This window comes from Leuresthes tenuis, unplaced genomic scaffold, assembly GCF_036924035.1.
Source record: "Leuresthes tenuis unplaced genomic scaffold, fLeuTen1.0.hap1 SCAF_8, whole genome shotgun sequence".
NCBI classification, from domain to species: Eukaryota; Metazoa; Chordata; class Actinopteri; order Atheriniformes; family Atherinopsidae; genus Leuresthes; species Leuresthes tenuis.
In genome coordinates this window covers 17,226,309-17,236,598 of record NW_027325362.1, presented here as the reverse complement: position 1 = coordinate 17,236,598, position 10,290 = coordinate 17,226,309, and positions in this window count along the sequence as shown.

Sequence of the window (10,290 nt, the reverse complement as noted above, 5' to 3'; positions counted from 1 at the left end):
GTATGAAAAGCACTTCAGAGAGGCACTCTCTCAGGATGATGATGAGCAGAAGTTCTGCATTCTGCAAAAACCTCTATGGTACTTAACATTGCCCAAAGATCAATATTGAAAGCCCAACATCTTTGGGCCCTTTGAACACATTGTATAAAGAACAGGTGAGATTTTGTCATGGAAACCAATGCACGGGCTCAGGAACTCACTCCAGAAAGCACTGTCTGTGAGAACATTTCAACATAACATCCACAAATGAAGGTTGTAGCTCTGCCATGCAAAAAGAAAATAGAAAAAAGGAACTGCAACTTGCACATCTGGAAAGGCACTATCAATATTGAAAAGGTTTTATATGTTTTAGAGCAACATATGTTCCCATTTCCAGGAGCTGATATTATATGATTGTTACGTTAGTCCAAGTTTTCGAAAGTAAGAGAACAAGTCACTCAGTGTAGCTGATTTGTGTGTTTTCAGTGGCTGCTGCTCTGCGATGGAGAGGCAGTTAAAAGAGTATCTGCAGAAAATCTTCTCTCTCAAGGCCAGTGCTCAATTTCACGTGTAAAGATGGTAATCCTGCACTCCAGTAGATGTAATGGGTTCTCCCAACAGACCCAAAAACCAGCGCTCATCAAATTTCATGAAATCTGACCTGATAATTCTACATAATCCTGCTAAGTGACAAGCAGTCTTCGCTCAACCTTTGTGCGGAAAATTTATCGAGCTTTGGAAACATGTAGATACTTGTTAGGATTAGGATGACCGTTGTAGCACTTGATGGCAATAAGAAAAGATATTGTGTCTCACAAAATGCCCTTTGTTAATCTCTCCAAAGTGACTGTTACTTTATTTAAGGTCCAAAATAAAGAAGAGGCGAGGCAGATCTCAGCTATAAAATGATGATGGATCTGAATATTTGCTAATATTAGTTCATGCTGCAGGCAAGAAAAGTGTGGAAACACAATTAAAACGCACTTCAAGTTTATCATACTTTCCAGATACCAGATTTTCTGAGCCATGTCTGGGATGCACTCAGTCTTTAACATTCATATAGAATTTCCTGTAAAAGTCTACCTCCAGTACAAGTCTCACTCCTTAAATGCTCAATGAAAGTCTTATTTTACGATCTAATAAGGAAGGTCGGATTGTTGTGGTTAAGACAGATGAATGGGAGTTATGTGTGATGTTGATGAATATGAAGAAACTGCAGGGAGTAAAAGGGGTTAACAATATGATGTCTGAGTGGCCAGGAAAAAAATGCACTATTAGGGGAAAAAAGGGGGGTCAAACCTTGCTCTTCTAGCTGTGTCAGAGATATTTGTGTTGAGGTTCTTGGAATCCTCCACGTGGCACACTCCAAAGACTTGCTATATGGGTCTGGCTCTGATGGCTGGTTTCAAGCCCAGAGCACGTTCCATGGTGGTTCATAAAACTCTGCCAGAGGATGTCAATGTGTGACACAGTAAACCAGTATTTTCTGCTGAGGCAAGCAGCGAACATTTTAAAAGGATGAATAACCTCCAGTAGACTGGTTGAAATTAATCAAAAGTGCATGAAGCAAAAATCCCTTTCAATAGTAAAACTGTGTATTGTGAACAGATTAGATCAACACCAAGCTTGGATGGTTTATTGTTGGTTATCTCTCTCGGAAGTTCCATCTTTTTGCATCTTTTTGTAAAAAACATCAGTGTAAGTGTATATCCATAAAGCTCAAAAATTCCCAATAAAGCTGCTCATTCACATATTGTTTCTGTTTTCTTTTGTCAAACAACTAAATGTGCCAGAAACGGTGATTGAAAATTGTCAGCCTATCAATGTTTGATGTCTACAAGTAATCACTTAAAGCATTTCCAGACTGCTGGAACTGTCTGTTCTTATAAAAAATCATGTTTTTATGGCACCGTCTAAAAAAGTAACTATTCAAGTCATTTAAAAGCTACGTTTGTGCAGGGATTTCAGCTATACTTGCATGTACGATGATGTTTCACGGAGAGTGTGAGACGTGGCAGAATGTCTCGAATATTTTCTAAAACAATTCACAGTGTCGGACATTCAGCCACTACCTTAATTCCAGTTTCAGGCATGTAAACTGATACAAGGATAGTGGTCCAGTATAATGGCCCAGTCGAGCTGTAACTTTTGTTCAACTCAAACCTACAACATTTTCTTAACATTTCAGTAGTTTTGATAGTCCTATGCCCAAACTCCTCTTAAACAAAAGCAATACAAAGCAAATGACTAGAGGTTGATGGAAGACGAGTTGTGACATTGTTGGCTAAAGCTTTTTTTCACAGATGAACACCACAGATTTTTGGACGAAAGTGAGAACAATTTGGTCCTTACTTTTTCCAAAGTTGCTGATCGGACATATGTTTCACAGCAGAAGAACACAACCCAAAATCAGTTCACAGTGGGTGGGCCTGAATGTTCAATAATGAACCCAGCTCTGCAGGCTACAGCCAGGAATACTGGAGATGTCCTTCTGGGAATTTTCTATTGGCGACTTGGAAGATCCAACTTCCCAGCTCAAATGGAATACATTTTCTGCACTTCCGATAACTCAGCTTAATAGTTTTTTTGCTTTTTGTCGTTTTTTTCTTTATTAGCCCGTGTTTACCTTGTTAGAAAATTCTTGTTCATAAAGTGTTTTTAACAGCTCAGTGATGCTGTTTCAAAAGCAAACTGAAATTCATGTCCTAAACCAGTTAAGTGCCACTTTCATATCGTAAGAGCAATAGCAGTTTAGGACCCTGGGAAGCATGCTCTTTTTCCTCCTTCCCAGAATCCAAGTGAATTTAACTTCCCCACTGGCTCATTTAAAGAGAAAAGCTATGTTTCTGCTGAACAAAGCAACTAAGTTGCTGCCGAGGGCAAGTTTGTGAGGAAAGAAGTGGGTCTGTCACTTAAAATAAAGCTAACCATTTATTTCAAGGCATAAGTTCCTCTAGTCATTGGGAAAATATCCATACCCCATTTTAGCGCCAGCCATGAGGGCGCAAACTCGTTGCTCCCTGAAAACAGAGGAGCCAGAAGTGTTGGACTGCAAGATGATGTCCTGCAGCACGGGGGCTCCAAGCTGTCGACATGAATCCAGAACTTTGATATAATAGGTTTGAAATGCCTCACTTCAGATGTTTGAAATGATTGATATCAGACAGATGAGATAGTTAAGAAGGCAAAAGTCAGAGGAAATGAACCAAAGTTTTAAGTGGAAAAGAGGGGAAAGAACATTTGCATTTTCAAGCAACCAAATTGGACTTGCACACAAGTATACTTGTTTAAAATGCCCGAGGTGTCAGAGCAAGGCTTTTTCCTCACTGCTGTCTTGATGTTACCCATGTGAAACTGAGAACAGATGCACTGGGTCGCATCAAATCAGGTTGCAAAGTTTTGGCCTGGCTGGAACCTTGCTTGAAACAAAGCCTGACTTTTATCTGAGATTTATCTGACTTTCAAAAAAAAATATGATCAAACGCAGGCCCCCAATCTTCTGGAGAACAAAGACAATAAAAATATATGTATCCATCACTTCCATTGCTGTAAGATGAATTACTTTTTTGCATAGAAGGATGTTATATAACAGCCCAAACGTCTGTGAAATGGTTTGATGTATGGGGAGCTGCGTTAGGTGTGCATGATGAGATAGACCATAAGGTCCTGCACAGATCTGAGAGGCGAGTAAAATGTGCATGACTGAGCCTCCATATCTATCTGCTGTAGATGCCAAATCACTAGCATGCTGCAAACACAGATATCATACCATATGAGTACATGCACTTTATATACTGCATGCATTAAACAGTGTTTCAGAGCTTGTGTGTTGCCATGCTCGGGGATGGGTGCTACGGTTGTTCAAATGTAATCACTTTCACAAAGACCACCTGCACCTGAAATAAAAGCAAAAGCATATCAGCTTGTTAAGGATTTCGCACAAAGCTTGTTTTAATGTTTAAAGCTGTAAAGAGTCGAAAACTAATCACACTCCAAACTAGGAAAATATCAATCCTTGCTTAATATTTGATTTACCCAAAAGTGAAATGTTTTCAGAGTATATATATTTACATACGACAGTATGTGCAAATTTCTGTTAAATCTCATGAAATTGAAGCAATTAACAAATCAACACAGATTTCATTCCCCAAAACACAAGCAGACAAATATATTTTCTAAACTTTATATTAATTAGTCCATTTTTTGTCATTTTTCAATTTGACATAATGAGCAGTGCAATGTAATTTTGCTGCTTTAAGCTAGAATAAGAAATATAACTTCTCCCTTCTCCAATCATAGGGGACTGTTACAATTACTGATCTTAAAAAAGTGTCAATACATATAAACATATTTTTTATAGTATAGTTAATGCAACATGCAGTAGTTGTTGATAATCGATAACCTTAATAACACGAGCATTAAGCTGTAGAGGTTTTTTTTAGGGGGGGGGGGGGCATTTTGATGGTTTTGATGCAAGCAGAGTCTATTTTGGGCAGGTCTGATGGTTCGATATGTCGGGAGAAGGTGGCTACTGCCTCCTCTGCTCTGTGTGTGTGGAAATACAATACTACAAGCTCTCCTCCCTCTTTCAGCAGTGGAAACAAGTGATCACACCATATCCTTTTACATCTCTGATGGGTTTTCAGCCTTGTTGTGCACTGCTGTAATGGAACATCCAGTCGTGCAAATACACATGGCAAGCTGGAGATATCAGCTATTCTCTCCTCCCTTTCCTTTTCTTTTTCTTTTTTTGTCAACTTACAGTTGCACAACTGCTGGAAAATATGTCGGTTTTCCATTTCTCTTGCCAAAGTGGATTACTTTACAATATATAAGAACATGCAAAGAGACAGAAATGTACATAGTCTATCTGTGTGTATCTGTGTTTCAGTTTTACATAAGGAACTGTACTAACCACATGTGATTGCCTTTTAATACGTATGACACTTGATGTATTTGTAATTTGTGAAAGACTGATCTAATAGTTATTTGTTAGAGGACAGGAACACTTCTCATTTCCTTGTCAATGCAGCATTTAATAAAACAAAATGATAAGAACATCACCAACAAATAAGCTACTTTTCACATGTCCTTGATGGATTGTTGTCCTGTTTGTGCTTCATTTGACGGGGCCTGATTTGATAAGTGTGAAAACTTAAGCTATGTTTTCACCTTAAAAAAATAATTGCATGCAACACATCTTTTACCAGTGCTGTACCTGGCATTATACAGGATAAAGTCTTGCTGGCTGTAGCATTTAGTCAAGTTTTTGCTGCTGCTGTAGGAGGATTACTCGCCGCATACATGCCCAAAAGTATAGTATCTGGCGCTGCCTGAGACAAAGCAGTGTTAGAACATACATGTGGGTGTGTGTGATGAAAATCCTTTCATTTCTAAACAGCTGGAATGATCTCCACAAGGCCGTTTGGAAAAACAGACTTCTGCATGTCGGAACAAGGAAAATGGTCCTGAGGTCAACATTTGGGTGAACTTTCCCCTCATAAACTACTTACCACTAAGAAATGCCTCAGTTCTTTTTATATATTATCACTCGTATTATGGGAAAGTTTGCTTTTTGTATTATCTTATCTTTTGCACTTCACTTTTGATGTGGAAAATGAAAGGAAACACAGTTTTATGTATTTGACATGTGGCAGTGTCTATTGTATTGTAAAAAAAAAGCTGACAAAAAGCGTTCCTTGTTCCTTGCCCAGGCAAGAACTGGCTGTAAGGAGTTACCATCAAGTTATATAAATCAAGACAAACTTTGTGTGTATTGTATCAAAAACCTTTCCTTGATTCAAAGTATTTGCATATGTGTTTTAACGAAAAAAAAAATTTTAAAAAATCAACCATTTCAACGAAATGCTACTCTTTGAAATCTGTCATTTTAGTGGACGTGTTTGCTTCCTGATACTTGTGTATGAATAATAACTTAAATGATGGAGTGAAAACTTTGTGACAAGGTCACGGTGGCTGCTGATCATGATGAATCTGAAGGTCACTTCCTCAGCTAATGTCGACACATGTTTTTATTGGTTTGGTTATCCCTCACTGCTCTCACAGGGTTGCACTGAGCCACAGGATGCAGCTGTTTTCATCAGAATAGCTCAAAAATCCCACGGTGCACTTGTTATTTACTGCCAAGAGACAGCTGTCCTACAGCACAATGTAAACAAGAGCAGTCTGTGACTGTATACCTGTGCCAAGGTTGAATTAAAAAACAAAAAAGGGATCCAGATTAACGTCCAAAGTGTCATGTCTGAGTTGAGCTATGCGCCACCCCTGGAAAGCTTTTCGTGCAAATCCATCCAAGGTGTGAGTTGTTGCAAAACTGCCTGGAGAGAAGAGTCAAGGCTGCATTATAAGAGCTGCATAGGTGATACCTGAGGCCAGGTTTTCTGTTTAAAGTTGTTTTGTCCCATTTAACATATGTGGCTTTATTAAATCCTCTTTAAAACCATCTATCTCCCTGAACAGAAGGTGTACATTACTGCCCTGAGTCCTTTTTCTTAGAGTTGTAGTCAGAACGCTGAGTCTTGGCATGAGAGGCTGCGTCTCATGTGTTGTGCCATGCATTTGTGTAATGGTTATTTAGTTTCCCAAAGGTAGGTACACACTTCCCTGCACCATACAGCATATACAACACTGCTCAGCTTGTGTCTGTGCTTTGTCCTTTGGGTGTACCAGTTCTTTATGGGGTGTTGTCGGGTATGAAGAGCACCTGAATCTTGAGTTTGAAGGAAATTCTTCTCTTTCTCAGATGCCACATATGGATGGACAGTATTCTCATGCCTGTTCCTCTTTTCCTCTCTGTCAATGCTGTGGGATTTTTTCTAGACTCCTCGGCTGACTTCACAATGACCCACTTCGGCTACCCACAAGTTTCTGTGCTTGATGTTGTGGAGTTCTGATGGCGATCAGCTTGTGTTCTAGTGTTCGGTGTGAGTCGAAGAGAAGGTACTGGTCTGTATGTAGGTCTACAAAGCACATCAGTGTTGAGACCTCCATCCTCCTCAATGTGTCAAATTGTTGTCTTTTTCATCCTTTCTTGTGCCCTTGAAGTTAGTGTCATCTGAGTTGATATGTGCTCGGTGAAAGCCTTTACTTCTTGAGTTTGGATTTTACCCAAGTGACACAAGTGTTCCAAGTATGACCCAAAATATCTGAGCCAGTGGTTTGGTGGCACTCCCTTGTAGGAGCTCAGTGCTCTCTTTCAACTTCCTCCCTGTAGATATTGGCTATGATGGAGGACACTGGAGAATCCATGGCACAGTGCTTCTGTCTATAAAAACAGTCATAGTTATTAAAACAGGTGGCAGAGAGACAAAGATTCAGCAAGACACAGAGCTGATCAGAGAAGTTGGTCCTGCTGGTCAAGAAGTCATCTTGCTGCAGCCCTTTCTGACTGCAATCTCTGGCAGCCATAAGAGAAGAGTGTTGCTTCTCTAGGGTAAAGCAAAATGGAAGGTCAATTACATTCTTGTTGTGTTACAGGCCAACAGCCTTCTGTTCAAACTCTTAGGATTATCATGAACTGGATATCTGAGAATATACACCAAAATACTACCATGCTCTTTGTGAAGAAAACTCTCAGAATGGTGGGGGAATATGAAAGGATGTCAACTGATGTCATCTGAGGACAGATATCAGCTAACTGAATTTGACCAAAACAATCTCTGGGCTTAGCCAGATCCCATTCTAATCATTCATCCTGGAGACACAACGAGTACGAGAAGGCATGTTGGTTTCAGGCCAGTCCTTAGCCCTGTTACAAGCAGTCTCACTGCTGGCAGCCAGCTACCAGGGTTTAGCACTTTGATTGCATGAGCTTGTGACCCACCCTGCCCTGCTTTGACCTGTTTTGTGAGACAATAGCCGCTCTGGAAGCATTTCAGTGAAACTGAAGTGAGCGCAAATAGTTGCTGCCAAGAAAAGCCATTTGTCTCGCAACCACGCGCAGTACTGTTCATTGTTTTATTGCTGTTTGGTCTTTACAATTTGAGCGTGGCAGAGACAGTTTTGCACAGTTGGGGAAGATATGAGTTATAAGGGGATTAGGGGATATTTTATATATTATAACTGCAGGAGTGGGACTTTGCTGGGTTCTTTTGTTGTCCATGCTCCACCTCTGCACAGCATTCATGAAATTCTCCTTGGTTGTTTTCATGTAGAGAGGCTCGTCCTCATTAAAAGAATAATTATAGTGAGAAAATATGAAATATGAGGACTAGATCTATAATGTAGCTGAAAAAGGTAATACTCAAATAAAAAGAAATAGAAAAAACTTAAAAACTATGTTTATGTCATCTGATTCTCATTTCAAAGGTAGACAGAGCTTGTGATTTAAAGCTCTCTTAATAGTAAAAGAAAGCTCAGCAAAGTAGTTCAAACTGGTCTGATCCTCCAGACAGGAAAAAACAGACATCCCTCAAAGTATTTAACAAAATCTTCTGTTCTCTCCAGCGATACTTTCTGTCTTTAATTGCTTGTACTCTTTGTGCATTTATATTTACAGCTCAAAATTCTGTCATTTCATGGCATTGGTCCCTTCAACAAAGAGAAACTTCCTCCGCTCCTTCTCTGTTAGAACGGCAGTTACTGGATTACCCCCACATATACATATGAAATGGATATTTCCATTTGGATACATTGCCGCTGCTCTCACACATGTGCTGTGACCAACATCCAAAATTCTGGATGTGACCTTGCGTTGAATTACTTTCTCATTCGTGAGCAATAAAATCACAAATCTGACATCTGTCATAGGAGGCAGGAGTGAAAGTTGAAAAAGAGGCCATGTAACTGTATAACCACTTTGTATTTTAGCCTTCTTCACCTTGATTATGGCATAATATCAAATAACTTCACTCAGGCCAGGACTTTTTGGCACTTGGTTCATGTCTCATGCTAGGACCCCTGACAGGAGCAGAGCAGGTGTCCACAGAAAAAAAAAATCTCAGTGTCTCACTGGCTGTCGGATGTTCGGACGCGTCTGTGGGGCCCACATTTACTTTGTCTGACGAACGGCGCTACACAGCCGAGTCCCTGACAAAACAAGCATTGCATGCATCAGGATCTCATTACTGGCTTAGTGCACATATACAGTTTGTCAAATAAAGTTTGGGCCCCAAGCTATGTTGTCACTTTTTCTGATTTGTACTTTTTTCCTATATGTCCAAAGACTCAGTGCATGCATTCAGAAAATGTGAGCACATCACCTCCTTTCATGACATTCCAGCGTGCAGTCATTCAGAATTACTTGATCAAATGTAGCACCCTGCTGACTAAATCCTGTGCAATACTTGAGTGAATGCAGCTTTTTCCAGTTCAGAGTTTTTGCTTTTTTCTTTGATTTATTGAAACCATTTGTACAACTTGATGTCAGACTTGCATTTGGAGTTCAAAACACAGCTTCACACTTTTCTTCGCACTTGATCTTCGTATCTGTTATCAAGACCCACAATGTACTATATAAACCGATTCTCAGCATTAGCATAAAGGATATGAACACAGGCTTTATACTGGAAAACATCTGCCGATAAACCCATTACCTTAAAGAGTTGAAGAGAGGGCCTGAATGAGTGTCAATTTGTCAAAGCCCTTCACAGTCAACTGATGCAGAATGGCTCGTAAATCACACTCCTGCAGCCATTTCACTTAATCCGCAGCGCATTCTTTATACAGCATGTTCATCCAAATCACTCCTGTGTTGCTGAGCCAAAACTATTGCTCGTCCTGGCTGAAAGATGTTGGCTTTGGCCAGCTGTCTAAACCTGATGACGGGAAAAATGTCAGCTGCAGCCACTGATTTTTTTCAAGAATATCCTATTTGTCTCGTCAAATTAATTAGAAATAGACACGAGGAAGGGGGCATCAGTAATCAAAAGACATTTCACACCAGTGACAACAAGGATCTCAACATTGTTAAACGGGATGTTTTACTGCTGATCTGGCCTGTCAAAGAAGTTTGTTGTGCACGTTCATCGGTTTTTGGTTTGATTGAGCAAGAAACACATTTAAGTTATTGTCATAGCCTTCCTGTCCTATTTAACACTGGACAATAAATAAGGGAGGAAGGATGTCATGGAACAAATGCCTGGAGCGGCACACAGATTCACAACCTGTCCAGCTCCAATATTGCATGCAATAACCTGCTGAACCAGAAAGGGACCTAGAAGGGCAACATTAACAGGAACACATAACTCCTCTCATGACAGATGACATTTCTTGGAAAAAGGGAAACATCAGCTCACTTTTCCACTAAAAAGTGAATTGATAAAAAGAAAAAAATCTGTCGATTGTAAATAA